Here is a 26151-nt window from a genome sequence, read left to right as displayed (position 1 = left end):
TAGTATTTGAGCAAGGTTTTGTGGTGTGTGTTTTTTTCAGTCATTTCTTTTCATGTCATGCAAATGCTCAAAAGTGGTTTAGGGAGACAGCATGTCTTAAAAGATGACAATTGCAAATGGCAGCAAATAGCAAACACGATAATAACTTGCCATGTTTAACACAAAGTTACAGCTAAGGCAAGCTTCTTAGCAATAAACAGATGTGGACCAGAAGGTAGATTGCAAAGAGCTACATGCAGGCAGGTCACAAAGCATTTTGTCATAGGATTATAAAAATACTACCTGTAGTAGAGCATAAACAGTAAACATAATATTTCAAGAAGGATTTAGAAATATGCAAGGTTTACTCTGAAAGGTCTTTTTTAAAGGGCAACTGATCAATCAAAGAAGTTAAGAGTTTTGCCAAGTGAAGCAGAATATGATCATATAGAAGATTTCAAAGTAGGATTTATTTTTTTCCAAAAAGAATGCTGCACTGGGCAGCAATCTCAAGTCCAGTGCACAGAGTTCATAAACTGATGAAATAGCAGGGGATCCTTCTGGAGAGGCTAATTGCTCCATCAATTTCTGACAAGACCATTTGAAAATAAACCCCTCTGTCCTATTTGTATTGTCACTGGAAAGAGATTTAGGTTGACAATGAAAAGCCAAACAAGTAAAAGCTAATTTGGGGGACTTAGGCATAGTATGCTTTCATTAAGTAGTTGTTGAATAAATGAAGGGACAAAGTCTGGAAGTGTAGGTTGTAGGACGGTCTTCTGGACTGGGCTATGGGAACCCTAAATGCTTACAGCAGCACAGGCATAGACTCTTACACAAGCATGTACAACATACATGTGTTTATGTGACATAATGAGCCGTGAAGGTAGGACTACATGCCCATAGTGAGTTTGAGAAGTGTGGTCTACACATGGAAAAGATGAGCCCACTTGCCAATGGGGCACCTGCAGGGAAACCAATGGGGGAAGAGGCAGCCTGACACTTCATCGCAGCCAGTAGCCCGGGCTGGTGTGCCAGATCACCATCGCCTCGCCCTGCAAAGGTCAGAAACGTGACCTTGGTGGGCAAGTCCATTGTGTGATGTGATGCAGCAATGGATTCCAACTCTGTTCTCCATGCCAGCCCCCACAGGCGCGGGCGGCCCGTTTCTAAGCTACTTGGAAGCAGTTAAAGCAGGATGGGCAGATGATGTTTATTTTCATGTCTTCCGAGGGGAAAACGATGATGAGATTTACTGAGTTGCTTCCTCAGATCAAGGACTTTTGGGAATCGAAGAGCTGAGGAACCCAGATTGTTGGAATCCTTGCTGATTACACGGTGATACTTTCTTATAGTTGCAACAAAATACAGAAGTAAACTGAACTGGAAATGTTAAGAGAAAAAAATCAAGGAGCATCACTATACTTCAGAAGCGCAGTAATTTATGGTAAAACTGGACAGATAACTTGAAGGAGTAATCATCTTATCACAAAATAAATAAAAGGTAAGTTAACACAAAATGTGAAGGATTTTAGAACTATTGATAAAAACAGAACTGCAATTTCAGAAGCAGCTTGCCAGCTTTGTTGGATGAGAATCACAATTTTAAGAAATGAACGGGGATATAGTCTGAAAAGGTAGCACAAGTTAGGAGCCTCTTATAATCCTAAAAGCAAAGCAGATGCCACTGACTGTCTTGTTAATAAGTATATGAATCTAAGAACTGATGTTTCTACTGTGTATCAGACTCTGGCACATGTTGGAGTTCCTGGGTCGTGCTTTCTGGAAACCCCAGCAGAGAATCGCCATCAGTGCCACAAACCTGGAGTGTGACTGAAGATGTGTGTCCTTACCATGTACTGGAGATACATGTCAAAGATCCGCATCCTCATAAACATGGTCAAAATGCTCCAAAGATAGAATTGGGCATATACTGGGTATGCACACAGGTAAAGAATGGACTAAACTGTTGTGGTTTGGAGGGACTTTAAAAATTATTATTATTTGTTTAAATCTCCCATGATTTTGAATAGCTAGTAATCTTGACTATTGTTCTTCCCCTTCACCCACTGAGATTTCTAATCATGCGGCTGACTTAAAAAAAAAAAGGGGGGGGGATTTTTCTAGCTCTTAACCATAACATTTGCTAAATGTGAACCTTGCCTTAGAATTCCCTCCTTCCTCTCTGAGGCTACTTTGTGCTCCCTCTGGGCAGGAAGTAGGTTCCATCTGTTTACCTCTAGCCTTGCTCTCACTGGCAGACTGGCTCGCACGCTGGCAAGGAGATGTCTGTCACCTTGCATTTCATGGAGGACGTCACCCCAGTCTCCTGAGTCCATGACCTGCATGACTCAGGCATTTACGGCCTATTCTCTTCCTCACGCTCTGGCTCCAGGATGCTGGGGCGTAACATAAATGGCCGGTCATTGGCTGATGCTGAGAAAACTTCCAAGAATAACTGCCACAAAACGTTTTTAACAAAACCATGAGTTTTAAAGATCTACAATGTTGTCCGTCAACCAAGGTTTAGAATGGAGACTGCACACTAGTGGCCAAATCATCCCACAGGCATGTTTTGCTTGGCCAGCCTCGTGTTGGCCTGCTGAGTGTTTAAGAAATATTTAATTAGTTCCCAACGTTTAAAAATCAGAGGAGTTCACGTAAAAATCCAGATTTCTGGCATCACTTGGTTTGGTAGCACAGCGTCTGCATTCCCACCTGGCAATAATTGGCTGCAGCTCCATAGCCGTCACCGCACCTCGATGGGGCAAGGCCACTCCAGTTCACCATAGTCCCTACCACTCTGCACCAGACTGCCTCACTCATCTTCATAACATGCCTAGATCGCAGAGGCTTTTGAGGCTGGCATCTTTATTTTATAGCTATAATGTTCCTAGCACTAGGCTAAGAACTGAGTGGGGGAGGGGAGTAAATGGGGGAAGGTTTAGCACTTATAAATCTTCCTGGGTTATCATCTGGTTAGAGAAAACAAAAATAATGGCAATAATAATAAAGCTAATTTATGGATAGATTAAGGTCTTGATTGTGTGGTATCAAGCACAGAAGTAGCCACTGACCTACACATGGCTTGTTCATAGAAGTGATGGCCTAGAAGAGCCAGCCCTATAAGACTAGTTGAAGAGTCCAGCAATTTGTCCAGTTAGGCTATGAATTTGCCTCCAGCATTGAATTTCGAGATTCTTCCATGCATTTATGTACTTATTCCTTTTTTCACAAATGTCTATAAACTGGCGAGGAGGTCATAGAGGTTCACCACTCAGATCTCTCTCCAGTGACTCTTTGTGGGTAGCCTCATGGACTATAGCTCTGGATGCATCTCCTTTGGATCCAATGTGGATCCAGCTTCCCAGAATCACGTTCAGCCACTGTCTGAGCACAGTGGGGGTCCTGAAGCCAGGCCATTCCCGTCCAACATGGGACTTCTCTAATGGGCAACTCTATGGGCCCCCCTTTCAGGCTTGCCAAGACTTTCTCAGAACTACTCTGTAGTCTGAGGTTTCTCCTACCCCATCTTCTTTCTCCCTCCTTTCTTAGGTATCAGACTGTTTTACAGTCTGAAAACCCTCCCAACCTACCCATGCTTCCTCCCCTTTATCCTTCATAGGTGTTTCCCATAGTAAGTTCCTTGCATGTCTAATCCTATCTTGGCTTGTGCTTTTCAGAGGACTCATACCAGCACTACTGCATATTGTGTGTCAGGCACTGTTCTAGATGCTTTGGAGGTAAGAGTAGATAAAACAGACCAGTTCCCTCCATTTATGGACTTTGCATGAAAGTGGGGTAGACACACCATAAACAAGAGAATAAATAAAATGTTAAAAGTCTAAAGAATGACTTATAGATTGATTGTGCGGTCAAGGGGAGGTCTTTGTAAGGCGATGGTGCTTAAGCTGACACCTGAATAAAAGGAAGAATCTGGTCAAGTGAAGGTCTTACAGAGGAATATTTCAGTCAGTGGGAAGAGCAAGTACAAAGGGTTGCAGGAATGTCTTTGGCATATTTGAGAAAAGAAAAAGGCCAGTTTACCTGAAGAATAATCAAAGAAAAAAGAGAATGGAATGAGCAAGGAAGTTAGAGAACTAGTAAGGAACCTGACTGCCTTGGGTTTGTAGGTCACAGTAAGGCATTTAGAGCAGGTCAGGGAAAAGAGCATCTTATATCTCCAAGGACAGATTGAGTTTTAGGCCCAGATGGAACTCTGAAAGCTTATGTCTGCTGCTAAATGTTGCTCTAAAAAGACAAAGGATTTTCATTGATTTCCTGATTTTCTTCATATTTTTTCCCATTTAGAGGTATCAATTATCCTCCCTCTAAGTAATGCTTCAGCTGCTAGCCACAAGTTGTGATATGTCATATTTTTATCATCATTCAGTTCAAAATATTTTGATTTTCAATTGGATTTCTTCTTCAATACATGGAATATTTCACAATCTAATTTTTTAAGTTCCAAGGAGTTAAATTTTTTCCTAATCATCTGTTTGTTATTGACTGGAAAACAAATTATTAAAAATTTACCTGCAGGCACCAGAGTTGGGACCACAGAGGATTCGGGTCTTCAGTCTGTTAGGGACCATGACAATGTACAAAGAGGCTTGCGCACTCTGAAATGTCATGGAGCCTCCAGATGTGAGCCACGAGTCCCCTAAGTGACCACCGAGGCCTAGGGGAGTTGCTTGGGTGTGAGTCCCTATCTCTAAACACTGCAGCCGCATGTCTAACCTGCCGGCAGGCCAGGGCAAGTACCATGATATCCGACAATGGGTGGACCTAAGCCTCAATGTCAGAAGCAGCTGCTTTATCAACTGAAATCAAGGAAAAGTTCATGATATGAAGATGCTGATTGGTGGAAGTCATTAGGAAAAAAAAATAAGTAAATCAATCTCATTTTTATTCTAAAGCAGTTGAGACGAACTATAAATTGAAGAGAAATAAACATTGCAGTTCAGAACTTTAATCACTCAGAATTCAGGATCATCTAACTTAATCAAAATCTTAAAATACTACATCAATGATCTGCTAAGAATTTTGGGAGATGAATATTTACCAAGAGGGAGTTAGATGCCAGTGGACTGAACTCGTTTCCCCAAAGGCCACTCCCTCCCATGCCTAGACCTATTTGGCCTATAATCATTCTACCATAAATTGTTCCACGTGCTTGTTTGTATTTCTTTTCTGGATTTTTAGGGAATACATGAAAATGAAGGCCACATCCATTTAATTTTCAAATACCTGGAACTGAGAATCCCTTTTGTGAATTCTCGTTATATCCTTTTTCTTTATGTCTATACATATCTGTGGGCCAATATCAACTCCAAAGAGGAAATTTGGTAAGACAAGAGTAAGGAAAATTAAATTTTTGCTTTGTAGTTTAGCAATTGTATAGCTCTGATAAATGTGTGGTGGGAGAAAGAATTCAAAAGTTGTGGTTAATTGAGTTTGAAGAAGTTATCTACTGATTGTATTTTATTATTCAAGATTTTTTTTTTTATTTTTAGAGAGAGAGGAAGGGAGATATATAGAGAGAGAAACATCAATATGAGAGCAAAACATCAATCAGCTGCCTCCTGCATGGTCCCCTACCAGGGACTGAGCCTACAACCTGGGCATGTGCTCTGACCGGGAACCAAACCAGCAACCTTTCCTTGCACAGGATGACACCCAACAAACTGAGCCACCCCAGCCAGGGTTCCACTGATTTTCCTTACCTGTGCTAACTGTATCCTGTCTTATCACCAGTCACGCACAGAAACAGAAAATTAGTGGAGACATAAGTACAAATAATGAATATGTATTTTGTAGCCTCCAGGGGCAGATTATTTGTCATTTTATCAAATTTTACAGGATTCCATTGAGGTAGGTGTTATTACCCCCATATTACGTTGGAGGAAATTAGGCTCAGAGAGGAAATGTGACTTGAACAAGGTCAGAGAGTAAATGGCAGAGTCTGTGTCAATTCCAGGTGTCCATTTTCTTTTTTCTTTTCTCTCTCTCTTTTTTTTATTTCAATACATGTTTTTTAAATTGTTTTATTGCTTAAAGTATTACAAAGAGTATTATATATGTCTCGTTTTTTTCTCCCCTTGACCTTCCCCTAGCCTCCCATACCCCCAAGTGTCTTGTGTCCATTGGTTATACTTATATGCATGCATACAAGTCCTTCGGTTGATCTCTTACCCAACCCCCACCCCCTCCCCGGCCTTCCTGCGGAAAAAGTCCTTTGTTTGATCTCTTACCCCCCCTCCCACCCCCCAACTCTCCCCAGCCTTCCTGCTGTAGTTTGACAGTCTGTTCGATGTTGCTCTGCCTCTGGCTAGGGGTTTTTCCACGGCACCAGAGCTGTCTTGATATCCTGCTTGGGTTCATATTAATTGTACTGTTGGTCACAGTGAGAATATTAATGAATACAATTACCAACGATTTAGTCAGGGAACAATTTTAAAAGCTTAAGTTTATTAGAAATGGCCAATTTAGTTTTATAAGGGATAGGTCATACTGAAATAAGCGACTGGATTTTTCTAGGATATAGTTTCCGTAGTGACCATGGAAATACTGACATTATATACTTGGAATTCCAAAAAGGTTTTGGTCACATCTCAGAGATCATTAGCTCAGACCTTGGACTGAGGGTAAAGTACCTTATTAGATAGAAACCAAGGCTCAAAACAGCAGCTGAAAGGATAGATATTTCCAGCTGGAAAGAAGGCAGAAGTAGAACACCCCAGGGTCAGATTAGGTGTTCTTATTTGTGATTTATAGGAATATTTAGAATTATAAATGTGATATTTCTGGTGTATTGACAATATGTAAATTAGGGGGGAAGCATCTAGCCAAATCTAAAAGAATGTGTCCATTTTAGCACACTCCAAATAAATATTACAATGAACCCAGATCCAATGGACACAGGTGAAGAGCTATAGTCAAAATCTTCAAACTCTGCATTCCCATACCATATCCCACTCCCCAACCATCCTTCTAAGAGTATATTGAGCAACACTCCAGGCAAACTCACACTGGATGGGAACTTCATTTCCATGTCTGTCTCTGGTTTCCTACCCTCTTGTTTCTGCCTTGCCCTCGATCAGAGGCAGAACACAGAGGGCTGCTCCAAGTTTCCTATTCTTAGGTTCCACACCGGCTTTGCCTTGACGTACAGGCTGAGAGCATCTCCCTGCTCTAGCATCACCCTACCACAACTTCATCGTGAAAGGGCGAGAGGAGCACACAGAGGAACGAAAGATGAAAGAGATACTGCGCTCATTCATTTTCATATTTATAATCCCTTTTGCCCCCTCAAAATTCTATACCTGGGCAATATATAGAAGCTACTGAGAACTTCATTTGCCCTTGAACTTCTTCCTCTTTCTCTCTCTATGCATCTGCCAGGCATTGTGCTAGGCACAGGGCCATGATGATTCACTAGGCAGCAGAGTTTGATACCACACAAAGCTACACAGCTGCTCCAGGCTCCCACATTTATCCATCTTGTCCTTAATCGCTTGAAAAGTGTCATGATCATGTTTCCAGCTCAAAGAATAGCTGGATAAGCTTTAACACTTAAATAAACACTAGCAGAATAAACTAGGTACAAAGCACATTCAAATATTTCTCTTTACTTGACAAATTTTTTATGAATACCCTCCATGCCCACAAGCACTATCATGTGCACAGATGTTTTACATGAACAAGTTTAACAAAGGTCTGCCCTTTGTCAAATAGCCCACACTCTGGTGAGAGGAGATAGATGATAGGGAAGTGCACAGATTAATAAATCTGGTGAATTCAGAGTGGTGTGGGCTCAAAAGTGACTAGGATGAAGCAAGCAGGAAGGTCTGCACTCGCCATAGTGGTGGATGAGAGGTGTATGGACTGAAAAACCCACCTGAGCAAAGATCTGGGGTAACAATATCCTGGACAGAAAGAGCAGCGTGTGTAAAGCCTGGAGCCAGGAAAAAGCTGGCATGTTCTAGAAACAGAAGTGTTCCTGTAGAGCAGTGGTTCTCAACCTTGGCTGCACATTAGAATCACCTGGGAATCTTTTTAAAATCCTCATTTCTGGGCCTCATCCTCCGGAAATTCTGTTTCTTTGCAATGGAGTGAGGCCACAACATTAGTAACAAAGAAACAGAATTTCCAGAGGATGAGGCCCAGAAATCAGGATTTTAAAAAGATTCCCAGGTGATTCTAATGTGCAGCCAAGGTTGAGAATCACTGCTGTAGAGTGACCAGTGCTTGATGAATAAGTGATGGGCTATGGGTGCAAGATGAGGTGGGGGGTCACAGGGGTTGGATTGTGTAAAACCTGGTAGGCCAAGACGTGGACTTTGGATATGACCCAAAGTGAGATGGGAACATCTTGGAAGATTTTACTAGTAAGTGTGTGTGGTCTGATTTATACATTGAAGACACCCTCCTGGCTGCTGTATTGCTCTGTGGACAATGTTCATGAGGGAGGCAGTAGCAGAAGCAAGGAGATCTGCAGATATAACACAATATATGATGCCTCTGAAGTTTACTACCGTGACCTGGTTCAGACAGTGAAAAATGACTGCTGAGTTTGCCCTCTCTGCCTACACAGGATGCCTGGGGGGCAGGCCTCAGGGTCTTCTCCTATAGAATCCTCCTCTCTTCAAGCAGCCCTGCGTAAAGAGGTGGGCAGCTGGCTTTCAAACCAGACAGGCTGTGTTCAATTCCCGTCGTATCACTTCGGCTCTCTAGCCAGTTTTGTTTTGTGTGTTTTTTTCTCTGAAGTAGAACAAATGAGCCTTCCTCTCAGGAGGTCTGTGGGGTCAGGTGAGACAGCACGGGCAGAGGCACTTGGGAAATGTTAGCTTCCCTTTTCCCTGGAGGTGGCACGTTCCATGGAGGTGGTGGAACAACTAAATGGTCCTCCACAGCCCAGACCCCAGCAGCCGTGTTGAGAAATGACTCTTCCATAAGAAGCATGAAGTAATGTGACTCGGGGGCTGGGAAGGTCATTTCCACTTACTTTATTCAAGCAACAAGAAACGAGAACTCAGAGAGTAAGGGAAAAAACAAGGTCAAGGAAAGCAGGCAGGAAAACGGGCTGCCCAGCTCCATGCCAAACCAAACCTCTGCGTCACACCTCCGAGACAAAGCCTGAGGACAAACATTTGCATAGTTGCAAACTGTTTCAACGTGCATTCCTTTCTGCAGCACGCTCTGGGAATGCGATTTGGATGGTGAGGCAGATTTGGAGAGTTTGGATCCCCATGTAAAGAAAGGGCCAAATGGAAGGTTGGAGTAATAACTTTCACCTGACAGCCAGTGGAGGGGTTTACTTGGGTAAATGGTTTTCTAATTGACAGTTTAAGGCCCTGGCAACGGCAGTAGAAATGGAGTCCAAATCCTTTTGAGGGACTGTAACTCTAAAAGCTGTGTTAATGCGATAGGTTAAATGTACCAAAGCTGAGGCGGCCCAGCGGTGGACCCCTGTGCTGGGGATTGCCTTTTCCTGATTTCACAACTGTTTATTTTGATGGCTTTTCGTGTTGCAAAGCCCCATTGCCTTCCTTTCAACTTTCTGGCCCACCTCTACCCACAGTGCTGGTTCGCTTGAGCTTCTTTCCAACGTTTGCTTCCTCACAAAACCTCTGCTAATCGTGTGGTCAGAGATGCGGGGTGGTAAACTTTGGTTCCCCTGAACAGCCACGTTGTCCAACATCCTCCTTTTCCAGGCATTTTCATAACACACTCACACATCTGTAGTAGTCAATTCATGCTGCGTAACAAACAACCTCAGAAATCTCAGGACGTCGTGGGTCAGTAGGTGGACTATGTTTTGGTCAGCTGAGTGGCTGTGCTGTGGAGTATGGGTTTGCTGGGTTGGCTCCAGGCCCTGGGTTGGGTGTGGGTATGCGCACATGTCCTTGTTCATCCTGAAATAAGCAGCTACTTGGGGCTGGCCCTCAGGGCAGATGGAAGAAGCTCAAGAGGGCAAACTAAGCACACATTTTAAGTCTCTGCTCACATCACTTCCTTTCACATCCCACGGGCCCAGACAAGTCAGTCATATGGCCAAACCTAAAGTCAAGGGGCAGGGAAATACATTCTTCCTTTAGGGAAAAAGGACAGTCACATGGCAAAGGGCATGGACATATAATCCTAACATAGGATGACTGAAAAGTTAGATACCAGTGAGCCAATCTACAACAACCTTCTCCAAGTCCTGGTCTTGTTCCTTGGTCTTGGTTGGCAGTGGGAAGAGGAGATATGGAGAATATGGAGCCCTTATAAAGTATTATGTTCATTTCCTCACCTTCTGTCCCATTTACTTTAATATTTGGAGTTTTTCTTGGTCTGACTAGCCTATGTGTACTAATTAAGTCACGTCAATAACAACTCTAACTTCACTGGTTATGCTCCCATTGGTGTAATATAAGATCCACTTTAAAAACTTCCCCCAATTAAATCTGGAACTCCCCGGGGGTGGTTGACATGTCACAAAGACCCATGTTGTGTCCCGCCCTGGCACCCCCTGGCTGATGTTGATGCTGAGGCAGATTCCTGTCAATCATCCAAAGAAGGGGGCTTCTGCAGCAACAGCAGTATTAGCAGAGCCCCTGTGAAGACTTCCCAGAGCTCTCAAATTCTAAACCTCAGCACCTTAAAGAGGTAATGCATTCCCCTGGTTTCCACTATGAGGCCAGAGAACCAAGGCTACATGTTCCCCTGCCATACCCTGCCACACTGTCTGTCATATTCTGAAGAAGAGCTGCTCACCATCCTCACGCCAAACTAAGTGAAGCAGGTGCCATCAGTGTCCCCTACCGTGTCCCTCAAACCTTTTCCTCCACTCCAGCTAACTTTCAGCTACTAGTATCTGCATCTCCATGACTAGGGGACTCTTTTCAGAATTGGAAAAGCCTATTCTGCCCTCCTGTATGGTAGGCCAGAGGTGCCCTGAAATGAACAAACACCCTCAACCAATGACTCTCAAGCAAGGTTTATTTCTCCTTTCCCTCCATGTGGCATAATCCTGTGGCTTGAGTTTTACATAGTGCCCAGAGTTTTTCTGCAGAATTAAGCCCAAATCATCTACTGTGCTAGTCAGAGTAATATCCTCCTTTTTATTGGCTACCCTTCCTTCCTTATATCACTTCCCTGCTCTTCAATTTGTCTTAATTTCACCCCTTAAATAAACTACCTGCTCCCAAATCTCAGGGTCAGTTTCTGGGAAACCAAACTAAGCCACTGAGTCACTTATAAAGCAATTCTTTCAACTCATGCTTCTACCCTCTCCCTCTCCATAGGGCTAATTTGGAAAACTTCCAATATGCTGTTTCCAGGTACCCTGTCTTCCTATCCCTCTTGCCAGGATAAAGACACCTTCCACATGAAGTGCAAAGAGGCTGGTTGTTACAGACCAGCTAGCCAAACTTGCCCAAGGTAATGCCTGGATCCAGCCATGTGCACGACTCTGGCTAAAATAGACAAATCCACAATACTGCCAATCCACAGTCATCATATTCTATAATGCTTTTTGAGTTACTTATTTGTGCAAAGAATTGTGATAAGTGCTAGGAACACCAGGTTATAGAAGAAATAGTCCACGACTATGAGAAAAGTGTGGTCTGATGGAAGAGTTCTTCTCACTGAGGCAAATGAACCACTCTCTGCACTTTCTTCTTCTTACCCTCCCTATGATATTTTGAGAAGAGACTATATTAACTTTTGTAACTAAAAACAACCCCTAAACTGTTAAATTTTGGTTAACATAGTTGGTTAACTATTTGCTTGTGACCAGAACTGGGCCTTGCACAAGGTATGTTCACAATGACTGTTCATTCCATGGGTGAAGTGCTCACCCTGTACACTGTGCAGACCAGGACCCTGCTAGGAAAATCATTTCACTTTTGAGTGCTCTATGGTTCCACTGCAAAATTATGGCACTGAACACAATGGGCTCTAAGATTCAAACAGCCCATGGATCTGAATAGTCAGACTAAGCATTCTTAAAAGGAGGTTTTATGACATCATTTCTACAACATTTTCTTGGGCCAAAGGGGGTAACTCTTATAGTGCTAAGAGTTGGAAAGTCACTTGGGAGCAGTGTTGAGATTTCCTGTTAGATTGTACTTATTAAATTTGTCTCAAACTCTGATTGTTGGTCAGAATTGTGAAAAGGAAGAAGAAATCCCATGCACAACTCACAAAATATTTATTGGTTGTCTACTATTAGCCTCAAGATGTTCCAGGCACCGAGGCTACCACACTAAACAAATAGACAAATTCTCTGATCTCTCATCTCACAGTTTGCATGAACCAGGTTCTCTTGGCCACATATCAATCCCAACTTAGTCTTTCCCAAGTTGCACAGGATAAATTTGTTGCATGCATACATGTCTATAATCTATCACTTTACCCTATGACCTGGTTAGGGTTCAAAGCTAAGTTTTTAATATTGCCCAAGCATCACCTGAGAACAAGAGAGGGAGAGCCACACCCACAAATTGAGGGTTCAGGGCCTCTTGCTCGGGTGTGAACAGCGCCTGTTCAAAGCAGATCAGGGAAGTGCAGGACTGCGATGCCCATCTACCTGGCTGGTGAGTTCCCGTCACAATGTAAAGAAACATTTATTAAGAAAATGGAGCTAGAGTCCTCACAGATGCTTTGAGGAATTCCGAAGACAAGGCAAATCAGCAAAGAAGGGAATAAGGAGGAGATAGAAGAATGATTAAAATATCAAACGGGAAAACAGTACATTTGAAACCCCAGACCTGGAAACAATTTGAGGTCAGCTGGCAACTGTCAAGAATCAAATAGAGTGAGCCCAGCTGGCATGGCTCAGTGGTTCAGCGTTGACCTATGAACCAGGAGATCACAGTTCCATTCCTATGCATCAGGAGGTCACAGTTGGGTTCCTGGTCAGGGCACGTGCCCGGGTTGTGGGCTTGATCCACAGTGTGGGGTGTGCAGGAGGCAGCCAATCAATGATTCTCATCATTGATGTTTCTATCTCTCTCTCCCTCTCTGAAATCAGTGAAAATATATGTATTTTTAAAATCAATAGAGTGAACAAAGATGGCTGCAGAGTAGCTCAAACCTCTGGCCACTTGCTCCCAGCACCTGACGATCTGCGGCTGAACTACAGGGCCACCGGCTTGAAAAACCAGTTGATGGGAAGTTGATCTGAAATACTGTGAACAGGGAATGCAGAGGAAAGACAGAAGGAGAGGCAATGAGGGTGAGCCAACTTGTGCAGCTGGGAAGCCAGAGAGAGATTGTGGCAGCGGAGTCCCCGCCTACCCCTACGGTCTCAGCTCCTTGAGGGATCCCCAATTCAGAAAAACAGAGAAGAGAAGGGGAACCTGTGTAATGTCTGGCATGGGAAGCAGTAGAAAACCTGACCCATATAAATGCTGTCTACAAGACACCCACTTCAGAACAAAAGAGTCACAGATTAAAAATGAAAGGTTGGAAAAAAATATCCCATGCAAATGGAAACAACAACAACAAAATCTGGGGTGGCAATACTTATATCTGACAAAATAGACTTCAAAAAAGGCCATAAAAAGATAATAAGGTCATCACATAATACTAAAGGGACCAATCCAACAAGAGGATGTAACCCTGGTAAACATATATGCACCCAATATTGTAGCATCTAAATATATTTTAAAACTCTTGGATGGCTTTAAAAGAGAGATCAACAGCAACACAGTCATAGTAGGTGGTTTTAACACCCACTAATATCACTGGACAAATCTTCCAGACAAAAAATCAACATGGAAACAGAGACTCTAAATGATACACTATATCAGATGAATTTAATCGGTATTCACAGAACATTTCATCACAAAGCTGTAGAATATACATTCTTATAAAGTGCACATGGAACATTCTCAAAAATAAACTATATTTGAGGACACAAAATAAGTCTTAACAGAGATTAATGGGGGTGGCGGGGAGAACCTATGTAATAGTTTCAACAATAAAGATAAAAATCATAATAAATAAATAAACACAAAGCTTAAAAAATAAACCTTAACAAATTCAAAAAGATAGAAATCATATCAAGCATCTTCTTGGGTAACAATGGCATAAAACTAAAAATAAATTACAATAAGAAAACTCAAAAACATTCTAACACATGGAAGCTAAATAGTATTTTAGCAAACAATGAATGGGTTACCAATGAGATCAAGGAAGAAATAAAAAAAAACTTCCTGGAAACAAATGAAAATGAACACACAACAACCCCAAATCTATGGGACACAGCAAAAGTAGCCCTGGGAGAGAAGTTCATACATTACAGGCCTACCTCAAGAAACAAGAAAAATCTCTAATAAACTATCTAAACCTACAACAAAAAGAATTAGAAAGAGAACAACAAGAAAAGCCGAGTATGTAGAAGGAAGGAAATAATAAAGATAAGGGAAATTAAATGACATAGATATTAAAAAAACAAAAACAAAGATCAATGATACCAAGAGCTCGTTCTTATAAAAGATAAACAAGATTGATGAACCTTTAGCCAGACTCATCAAGAAACAGAGAGGGAGGACCCAAATAAGTAAAATCAGAAACAAAAGAAGGTGAAGTAACAATTGGCATCACATAAATAGAAAGGATGAAGAACTATATGTCAACAAATTGGACAACCTAGGTGAAATGGACAAATTCCTCAAAACATACAATCTTCCAACCCTTAATCAGGAGGAATCAGAAAACCTGAGTAGGCCAATAACAACTAATGAAATTGAAACAGTAATAAAAGCAAAATCCTCCCAGCAAACGAAAGTCCTGGACCACATGGCTTCAAGGTGAATTTTACCAACTTTCAAAGACGAACTAATACCTATCCTCCTCAAACTATTCCAAATAATTCAAGAGAAAGGAAGCCTTCCCAGCTCTTTTTAAGGCCAGCGTTATCCTAATTCCAAACCTGACAAAGACACTGACACAAAAGAAAATTATAGGCAATAACCCTGATGAACGTAGATGCTAAAATTCTCAATAAAATATTAGCAACAATAAAAAAGAATATAAGAAAGATGTAATTTTTAATAACCCAGAAGCAAAGTATGCTATGAGCATGCTAGTAATCGGGGCAGGGATGAAAAGAAATGAGGGGAGATGTGGTGTGTTAGAAGACTCACCTTCTCAGTACACTGCTGTGTCCCAGCCTTACTGCAGCACTTCTACTACAGAGCTAGTTCAAAACCTAGAGTACCCAGGAGTCCTCCTCGTGTCATCAATTCAAGCAGGGAAGTTTCTGCCACCCTCTTCTTCCCCAAAGAAATTGGGCCATTAAATACTTTGGAAAAGCCATAGGTTGTTAAAGAAATACATGTTTACCTATATATTTATTTATGCGCTAAGTTGATAGCTTTAAATACAGGGTGTGGCAAAAGTGGGTTTACAGCTGTGAGTACACAAAACAATCTATTCTTGTATTATTTTAAAAATTATTATAATATTTTCCATATGAACAACTGTAAACTGTAAACCTACTTTTGCCCCATCCTATATTGAAAACCTTCCAGGGCACCACAAATGTAGCTTAAGCAAGGATTTTCACATTTGGCAAGTTTTATAAACCTCCCTCAGATAGCAGTGTGCAGCCAAATTGGAAAACATCTCTTTATAGGACTTAAGTCGGCATTGCAGTGGAAACACCAAACCAAACAAGCAAGCGAGCAAAATGGGCCCCAATATCCAATAAGTTATAAGTTGGATTAAGTTTTCCTTTAACTCAGCAGATGTCAGTATCTTAAGTTCATTGGTCATTACAGAGACAAGGATTACAGGGCACATCTCTGGCACCATTTTGAAGTTTTCCTTCTAACAAGGCTTCTGGCTCACACAGAACTCTCAGGTTGCTTGCTTCTGAATCCCTCTGATCTTCAAAACTGGATCAATTTCATCCTGGCCCTGCTAGTTTGACTGACTTCAGGATCCTGGCCGAGCATCCGGCCAGCCTTAATGCCCGTCTCATTTGACCTTGGAGTACAAATAATTGTTCCCTGCTTTGTTTCCCTGTCGCTGAAGGTTATTAGAGGTGAAAGCGAACTTAGAGATCTCCTCTCCCAGCAACGTCACTTTACAGCTGAGGAAACTGAGATGGGAAAGGACTTCCTTGAATCCTCTTTTTCTAGCAGGCAAGCCTAGCAAAGCCCACCCAGGGGACTAAGCCGTGCGACCCCTCCCTGCACCCATCCAGCAGAAGGAACCTCCCAGTTCCCTCTACTTCACATCCCACTTGTCTCTTCATGAGTCTGAAGCAATTCGAATAAGCCTCCCCGTGCCCTGTCACAGACTGGAGCACATTAAGGGCAGGAAATTAGGCAGGGCATGTTTGTAGATCCGGTGCCGATTACTTTTCCACTCAGATGTTACATCAACCAATACGGAATGGATTTATCTCTAATTTATTAAAGGTCAGTCAGCATGGATTGATAAAGGGAAGGCCATGTCTGATAAATTCACCTAAATTGAATTCTTGGGCCACATTACTAAATCAGCAGACATAATTTATCTGGCTTTCAGGAAAGCATTTAGTGCTGTATACCATATAACAGATGCATTTACTAAGGCCAAGCATTGTGTGACGGTTAAGTGTCAGGTGGCAGTTCTGGAAACAGGTTTAAAATGGCCCAGAACCCAACACTGGGTGCGCCAACAGGAGACACTTAAAAGTACAGACAGAGGGGTCAGTCTGGGGGTCATTATTTCAAAGTCCTTGACCCTAATTATAATTTAATTTCCACAATGGTCATATCTCTTGAGAGCAAAGTTGGAATGACGGAGACAGTTTTAAAAGGAACAGACTGAAAACAAGTTCTGAATTTCTTTTTTCAATCAGGCTGGCTCGGCAAGGGATGAATGAGTTATTCTTCTACCAAATGAACACAAATAAACAAAAGGACAAAGGAAGCCACAGACTTCTGTCCAACATAGAAATGCCGTGAATAACTGAACAGGGCAGCCATGAGAGACAGTGGGTTTCGCTAATACCCCAAACTCAGAATGTCTGAGTTGATACCATGAGAAGCTAAAGAAATGGAACTTAGGGTTCTTGAGATATAAATAGACTCAAATAATTATGTAACTAGGAGCTACTAATACCCTTGTTATGGCCTCAAAAGGCAGGAGCTCCCAACTCTGGTTTGAATTTACCTCTTCTTAAAGTCAAGATTTATGCATCAGTCTAACATCTTTATCCAGACAATGTGGAATGGATTTCTCTCTAATTCATTAAAGGTCAGTCAGCATGGATTGATAAAGGGAAACCCATGTCTGATACATTTGCTTAAATTGAATATTTCCTCTGGGCTACTGCAAAGGTGACCTGAGGTGATCGTCATCAAGAATTCGCCCAGGCAGTCTTAGACGAAGAACTCTGCCTAACTTACTTACCAACCCCTTGGGAATCCAAGAAGGGAGCAGCAGCTGAATGCAGGCTCGTTCTCCTATTCAGAAACAAGCTATGCTATTTGGGTTTGGCCTCAATAACTAGTTTCCAGGTCTGCCCCAGGTTGAAGGTGAGGGTGTCTCTACAAATGCTGAGTACCTCAGCTGCACTGAGCATGTGCAGACTTGCACGCATTTGTTCAGTCTCCATGCCTCCCTCTCCCTCTTCACTCTGGATACCTATCAAAGCCAACTGGGCACCAGAACTATCTCTGGCTGCCACTTAACTTCTCTCTGGGGCTCTCTTCTTGCTTGACACCACATAGTGTGTGATGGTTAGTTGTATGTGTCAAGTTGGAAGGTGTTTTTGGATAAGATTAACATTTAAATTGGTGACATTTAAGTGAGCAGATTGTCCTCCATTATGTAGGTGGAGCTTATCCCAGCAGGTGAAGGCCTGAATAGAAAAAGTTCAGCTTCCCCTGGCACGAGGGAATTCTCCAATGGCCCCCTTAGGAAGCCATCTGCTCCTTTGGCTCTCCTGGGTCTCCAGTTGCTGACCTACACTGCATATGTGGACTTTCCAGTCTCTAATCACATGAGACAATTGCTTATAATCAACCTCCTATACCTATCTGTATCTATATCTATACATCTGATTGGTTCTGTGTCTCTGGAGAACCCTAATATACAGCGGTATCAATAGTTATACTAACATCTAGATTTCTGGAGCTTACAACTGCAGGTGATATCTCAGCTTCCACTTTAATTCTCCATTTCTAGGAAACTCTGCATTAAAAATGCAGGCATGGAAGAGTAATGATCCAAGTGTTCATAGCAGCGACTTGATTAAAGACCTATTCCAAGGAGTAAGGGACACTTTGGGAGCATGGAGCAGGAGATTCCATGAACTGAGGGGCTGCAGTAGAATCGTGACACTATCTGTTTTTGCAGGCTTCTTCTATCATGTATTTGATCTCATGAAATTTGGCAGCTGAAGCAAGACGCAAGGAAAAATAAAGGTAATTAACTCCAACACATTTTCCCCTCCTTAATGTGAGCCTCTAATTGAGTTAGAATGGTGCTAATGCAAGTTTTCTTGGCCTCTCAAGGGAAAAACTCATTGTGTTTCAATGGAACTTTTAACCACAGGCTCACAGACATTATGTATGAGGTTCATTCTTTTACATAGCCATCCAATTAAATAGCATATATTAAAAATCAAAAGCCCTAGGCTCAAGGCATTTTATAATCTATTTGACTATAAATATGTGTGAAAGTTTACAAAGCATTTTTTTCTAAGTTTAGAAAAATGGTTTAGACTATCACAAAGTCCGAAAAAAAAAAAATCTAACAATACCCACCTGTGCATTAATAATCTATGAACTGCCTAGGTGCATACAGTGTTGGCAGAGCAAGCCATGGACTTCATTGAGCCCATGAACTATGAAAATGGTTGTGTGAAAGCAGGTGGGCAGGCTTGTAGGGGTGGTGCCAGCACAGAGTGGACTGAGCCCATGGAGAGGAGAGTAACTGGATCCATGAGTATTTATGACAACCCCAGTACCAAATATAGTGTGTGGCTCTTCATAGGTACTCAATAAACACGCATGAAATGAATGAATGCATGAAGGTAATCATTGAGATGAGGATAAACAAATGCATAAAAGATATATTTTAAGCTAAAGGGAAGGTGGGGCACTGTCTCTAAAGGGTGAAGCGAAGTTGCACTGCCACCTGGCTGTGTGTAACCCCTTTCTTCACACACTGCGTGTTGCCTCGGACAAGAGTAACAAATAGGATCCAAATTGTCAATTGCCATTAAGTATTGAGTTGAATGACAGAGTAAACCTCAAACTAATCAATCCCTATTACATACAGGAAACGGGGGGCGGGGGGTAATCTAGGAAGACCTCCTGAAGTAGGTCAATGATATGCTGAAATCTTTCTTCTTCAGAATTTTACAAATGAAATCTTATTGATAGGGTTTAATATATATTAAGATATGTAGTATATATTGTATACACATATACTGTGTGTAGTATATACATTGTACACTATATAATATATATATATATAGATAGATAGATAGATAGATAGATACACACACAGACATTTATATAAATGTAGTACCTAAATGTCTCAAGGTGTCTTCTCAGATAGTAACTCAAATAATTCTATCCTTGTGTGACTCTTATTTCCCTGCTGATCAGTTTTGGGGGCAATCACGGTAGAATAGGATTCCAATTTGGAATTCTAAAAATACTCATTCCTATTCCCTTTCTGTGGGTCTTGGGTGGCTTGCACACGTTTTTCCTTCTTGAAAGCTGCCTGTTTCCTCTGTAGTTACCTTAGTGCTGCTTCTGCTGCTCTGGGCAAAAGACCCTTTCCTGCCTCCTAGAGTCAGAAGCCATTACTCTTTCAGCACTTAAGTGACATAAGCTTTTTATATCCTCTTTCCAGTTTTCTAAAAGATAAGCTTTTACTAAAAAAAAAAATAAAAAAAAAATGGTGGCGTTTCCCAGAAAGTGTCCCGGAATGATTCAAGTGCCAGCAACCTGAGTTTCCCTCTTAACAGTCTCCGTGGACCATTAATTACCAGACCTTTCTCAGGGCACCATCACTCTATCCCTAGGGTTCAGAGGCAGAAAGGTTCACAGAATCTTTCTTTGGCTAAAAAACTTACTTGTAATCCCACTGACTCAGAGTCATTCATTGTCCTCCTCCTGGTATCCAGTGCCAAGGGTTGCCCTGGGAAGAAGGTGCTAAAACCAAGGCTAGGAGTGGCTCAATCCAATTCCAGGGCAGTCATTGAGAGCCAAGGGGGTATCGAGACCAGTGAAAATGGAACAGGGTACAATTGTGAATGAGCAGACTGGAGTTGTCCGTGTCACTTACACCGCCAGTTCATTCCCCAGACAAGTCAAAGGAGAGCAGAACAAGCTCAGCGAGGAGGACGAGAAGAATGCCTCTCCCATCTACCCAGTGACACAGGAACCGCAGGGACCCCAAGAAACGCAGGTGGGAGTATAGCAGGGGAGCCTCGTGCTCCATCTCCAGGATGTGAAGAGTGGGGAATGGAAGCTTCCTGACCGCATTGAGGGAAGTCATGGCATGTCTATCCTAATGCTACACCACTGTCGTTTGTGGATTGCAGACTTTTATAAGGTATAAGCCTTTCAGTGGTTGAACAAATAAAATGGACTGTCTCAGCAAAGTGGGCGCTCCTCCCTGAAGCCAAACGAGGTTAGAATAGGGCTCATTCCTGGGCCTTTATAAACGTGAGATTTTGGGGTATCTGAATTGATTAAATCAAAGTGGCATGTTCAGAAAAAAATTGTGAAGTCTCTTTTCTTCTGCCAGATCTTCTAAGTTACAAGTAAACTTTTAATTTTCCATTTGGTTGTATTGTATATGTTTTGTGTGTGTGTGTGTGTTGTATAAATCTGTGAGTGAAAAATACAGAGCTCTAAGAACAGATACAAATCTAAAGATTTTTTTTAGCCCAGTGTGGCTCAGTGGTTGAGCATCAACCTATGAACCAATAAGGTCACACAGTTCAATACCGGTCAGCGCATATGCCTGGATTGCGGGCTGGATCCCCAATGTGAGGGGTGCAGGAGGCAGCCGATCAATGATTCTCTCTCATCATTGATGTTTCTATCTCTCTCTCCCTTTCTCTCTGAAATCAATAAAAATATGTATTTAATAAAAAAGAACTTTTTCAGTCATGTCATTCCTGTCCTTTTTCTTTTAAAATAATTAAATAATTACGTTCTTGACTCTATTTGTTTCTCAGCCCGCCAATGGTACTCTGAAATGCTTCTGAGGTCAGAACAGAGATTTGAAAGTTGCTCCCCTGACCCCACTGCACATCCCATCAATACTTGGACTGAACAGATAGGAAATAAAGCATTGTCCACAAACATGCTCTGGTCATGCCTCATTCCTTCTCCTATTTCAATAGCCTGCCTCCCTCTTTTACGCCCACCGACTGACTATGATGATGTCTAATTACAGCACTTCCTTTCCAATGCACTTGGAGCACAAAGACACGAGTTCCTTCAATTCTCCAATAGAGATGTTACAGAAAGCGAGCTTGCCAGAATGTCTCTTGACAAAATACAGGACATAACGACTGGAAACCATCCTGTGCTCTGGTCATTCCCTCATCGTAATTACATAAATTATCTCCTGGGGCTAGAAACACCAATCCTTATTTCAAAAGGACAGTTTTCCAAATTCATATGTGAACCTATGCTGTCAGTGGGGAACTAGCCAGGAGAATCATCAACGCATGTCTGCAGTGCTGCCCAGGGCCTGTGGCCCATGTGGATATGCACAGCAACTCTCACGGGGAACCTGTACTATATACACACGTCCCGATTCAATGGACCACTGAATGCCATTGTGCCCTCTGTACTGACAGTGAAACTGGGGGCCAAGGGTTAATGATGTATCTAAGTTCATACAAACTATTTAGAAATGTATCTCAGGGAACCCTGCCCTGGGCTAGCCAAGTGGACCTTGCCTTCCTCCAGGAAAACGTTTCCATGGAGAAATCTTCAACTTGACTTAGAATAAACTCCTAAACCTTGTACCTCATGCAGCTATTTCAGACACACACACACACACACACACACACACACACACAAGCATGAAGAAAAAGAAGAATTTGATGTCTTCTTGTCTTTTGGGCCTCTTGATTCAGTCACAGTCTTCAAGCTTTATATGTGATGCTTGTTTTGACCTAATACATGAATGTCTTCTTAAGCTACTAATGAAAGTATTATTGTTTTTATTGTTATTATTTTAATTTCACATGGAAAGCAAGGTAGAGATGGTATTTATTGCAATGATCCAGTGAGATACTTGGGTAAGGCCACATTTGTCGTACCATGAACTAACTTCCCAGTGCCATTTGAAACACTGCCAACTCACTTATCGCTAACATTTTCCTTAAGAACAGAGCTTCTCTTTTCTCCTTCTCCTATCAGCTTGCCAGAAAGCGTTATATTGCCACCGCCAGCTGCAAGGTGGGATGGGATATAAGTGTGCATTAATGGCATTCTGAAGCCTGCCATAAATTCACTGCAGTGAATCTGAATGGGGAGATTAAACAACATTTAAGAACATTTTTCAAAAAGTAATGGTTTGTGTAGGACAGAAATAAGTTGGCTCTGATTTTTGTGCATTTCGTCTTAGGTCACCACTCCTCAAGAGACGGAGTGGATTTTCATCCTTTACAACTGACCATAGAAACTGTTCAGTGTGTCTCCATCCAATAATATCATTGTTTGATGGACCATGTCATGAACTGGACTATTTGAGGGCACTATTTTGAGTGACCATGTAATTTATTGCTCAAACTGAGATCCTTTTGAGAGAATTAAGGCCACTGCCCAGAATTTCTGTTCCATATTAAAGCCCAGTCCAGTCCAGCATCTGCTAGCTTAGTTTGTGTTCCCAGCTACAGTCCATTGTGTGGGGGGTTCAGGCAGCCATGGGTCATGCAGGTGCTTAAGGCCACAGGGCTATGGGAAGAGAACAGGTGAATGCACACACGAGTGTGGGTCATGAGCAAGAAAAAATAAGGGGGAACAAGAGAGGGGGGACTCTTTGTCCTGGGATTTTAACCAGAAGCTTCTTCAAACTAACCAATTAAGTTTCCAAGATATTGTGCACTTATGGGGTCCAGCTCATAGCCAATCCACTGTTTTCCAGGTTAGACTGGCAGGCAAGTACCTCCCTCGTGCACCACGACTTCTGTGCATGTGCCTATCTCTCCCTTTATCTCTCCCCTTTGTTCTTTGTTCAATTCTGGTGGTTTCCTGGGGAGTGGGAAGCTGTAGCTTCCTGGTGAGCCTGCTCAGCTGACCGTTCTTATAATGTCTGGCCTCCCTTTGCTCTTTTTCTACTCACTAACTAGCTAACTACACTTCACACAATTCAGCCTGTAACGGGTACTAATTCCTGAACAAAGATCAAAATATATAAAAGCAATTGACGCATCCGAGAATGGCTGGGTTCCTCAAAAGCTCAAGAATTCCAAGATCTGCGATTCTTACACTCACCAACTTTCTGTGGTCACGTGCCAGCATAGTTTTACAATTAAGAGCAAAGTGATGTTTAAAATATTTAATATGTTACAGGCGCTGACAAATCAGTCTGAAAATCAGCCACCACCAGGCTGGGGCAAGCAGCTGTGTCCCAGAGGCTGTCTGTTGTGTCCGGGGCTAACCTTTAGTTGAAGGATTATGAGGAAGGCTTGCTGGCAGGGCTAGTCCCAGGGCAAAAGCTGGGGGCATGAGGGCAGCAGGGGTACTGCTATACCTGTGAGCGTCTGCCTATCAGCCACTGTGAAGAGAAAGGAAATTTGAGTTTTACCACTTACAAGCTAGATAATCTTGTCTAATACTGTCACCTATCCAGGCTTTACTTCACTAATCTGTGTGAAAACTGCATGTCCACTAGGCTCAGGTATTTGAATGTTGGAGGCATTTTCATTGTCGTTGCCCCAGTTTTTCTTTCAGTTTACTGGCACAAAAGCCGCACATCCAAGGGGCAGGATGGTATCAATTTTCTTTCATTTTTTTCTCCTTTTTCCTTCCCTTCCTGTTGCTTGGAAATCATCAGGGAGAGTAACAGAGGTCTCTCCCACATAGGCAGAGTCACTACTTTCAGCTTGACATGATGAATTTAGCTTTCGAAAGTGACCAGTTGACCCCTTGAAAATTTATTTGAAAATAAAAATCCAGAAAGGTTTTCATGAACCACGGAGGACTTCCATTCTTATTCAAGGTTCACTACACAGATTTAAAATTTCTTCAACAACATATTACGCACTAACCATTTTGCGTATGCCTAGCTTGAATGGTATTCAGTTGGGTTTCTTCCTCTTAGGATTTTGGCATTAGATTTTTTGAATTTAAAAAGAAGAAATAAGTGACAGGCAGAATAAGGGGCTCCATATGAAAGACTAGCTTCACCAGATGGACTATGTTGAAATTCAGTAACAACCCAGTTTGGAAGCAGCTCACCTAGAAAAGATTTTCATCACTGCAAGGTATGTCTCCCAGAAAATGATAATTTATTCACCATCTCTATCTAGCAGAGTCCAAAATAGTATAAGGAAGCATTTCTGAAGAGCCAGGGTTCCTGAGTATAATAGCAGAATTTTGTGTTTTCACAATGTTTAAAATCAAAGCAGAGTCTCCGCCTTGTAAGCAGGAGAGTGAACAGGTAACTTTAAATGTGTCCTATAGCTTTGGATGATGAGGATTCAAATGTCTGAAGACAGTAAAAGCCAAGAGTGCTATGTGAGCAAGCGTGGGTCTCAGTCCTTAAACAAACAAAAAACCCTCTCATTTTCTTTCCTAGATTTATTGTAGAACCATTTGCAGGGAATTTGGGAAAAATCCAAGAACAAGAGACAATTCTGTGTAGTAAATAACTCCAATCATAGGCCAGACGTGTATCTCACCCCAGCCTGAAAGAGAGATTGAGAAACCGACCACGCAGAGAGGATTATGTTTTATTGGAGCTAAATCTCAGAAGAAAACACTGCTGGGAGGGTCTTCATATGTTGTCTCTATGATGGAGGATAGGAAGAGGGAAAGATCGTTGACCACCAACAGTGGACAGGAAATTTAACGCAATATGGCAGCTCCAAGAAGATAGATGGGATGTGGGATCCCAAAGCTCTCGGGCTCACTTTGGAGTTTACAGGTGCTGATTCCCTTTGATTCATGGCTGCGGTTCTTAGGGGCAGGGGAACTTAGTTAGCTAGCGATGGGATGCAAACAGAAAGAAAGGCTTCACCAGCTGGGAAAACAAAAGATGTTTGGGATGATGTTGATGAAAGCCTTTTTTAAGTGAGAGGTACAGCGAGTGTGAGGGGAAGGCAGCTGGAGCCTTCGCAGGTCGGCTAATGATGCCCGGTGCTGCTGACACAGCAGTTCGCCCAGCCAGTGCAGGAGCGAGCTGCCTGGGGGACCTGGCCTTTTTCTTAGGGTTGGACCCTTCAAGTCCGGGCCAGGGGAGGCTGCACCACGTGGTTTATAAGACTTTCTTGCACGCTGATTTGAATGCTTACCACTGGGACATACTTAACTAAAACTTAGCTTAAAACTTTTCCCTTTTCAGACTCCATCCCCCTTAGCAGGTATTTGGTTTCTAAGATCAGAAATCAACAGGGGAGAGGATGTTAGTCTGGGTTATAAAATGAAATGAAACGCCTCCACTTTTTCATCCACTTTCACTAAAATGGCTGGAGCTTTGCTCATGAGGCTGCGAAAAGCCTAACCTGGATGTACAAAACCAACTGGGCGATTGTTTACCTGTCCCAGGGACCCAAGAAACGGGGCAGGGGGGGGGGGTCTTGGTAATTACGTCTACCAAGTTGTGCGGCTGTGCCTGTGTGATCTAAAATGTAAAATATTGTGTGTGATGATACTGCATTTTAATCTCTCATGTTTTCATGTTGTTTCTCCAACAGAGGCAGGATGACATGTACCACAAAATCAGCATCTGTGATGGCCTTAGAATTTATAAATTCAAGTGGCTGACCCCATATCACCTGATCCCCATTATTACTAAGTGACCTCTTATGCCCCCCAATATCATTCCAGTGTTGGAAGCTCACTGCCTCTGGAGGTAGTTATTCCATCATCAGACATTAGTATCAGATGGACTCTAAATTTGATAAAGTTCTCTCCAGGTGACAACAATAGAGCTGATATGTTGATATTGAAAGGCCATGCTCACCTAACCCCACAC

The 26151-nt window shown here is 42.3% G+C and overlaps 1 long non-coding RNA gene across 1 annotated transcript; it reads left to right on the top strand.

Moving 5' to 3' along the window:
- Positions 1–13358: 13358 nt before the first annotated feature.
- LOC107182379 lies at positions 13359–25881 on the top strand. The gene is made up of 3 exons (XR_001513102.1): positions 13359–13412; positions 14454–14456; positions 25871–25881. It is a non-coding gene; the product is annotated as an uncharacterized LOC107182379 (long non-coding RNA).
- The last annotated feature ends 270 nt before the right edge of the window (positions 25882–26151 follow it).

This window comes from Myotis davidii, unplaced genomic scaffold (assembly GCF_000327345.1).
Source record: "Myotis davidii unplaced genomic scaffold, ASM32734v1 scaffold390, whole genome shotgun sequence".
NCBI classification, from domain to species: Eukaryota; Metazoa; Chordata; class Mammalia; order Chiroptera; family Vespertilionidae; genus Myotis; species Myotis davidii.
This window is presented reverse-complemented; position numbering and strand designations above follow the sequence as displayed.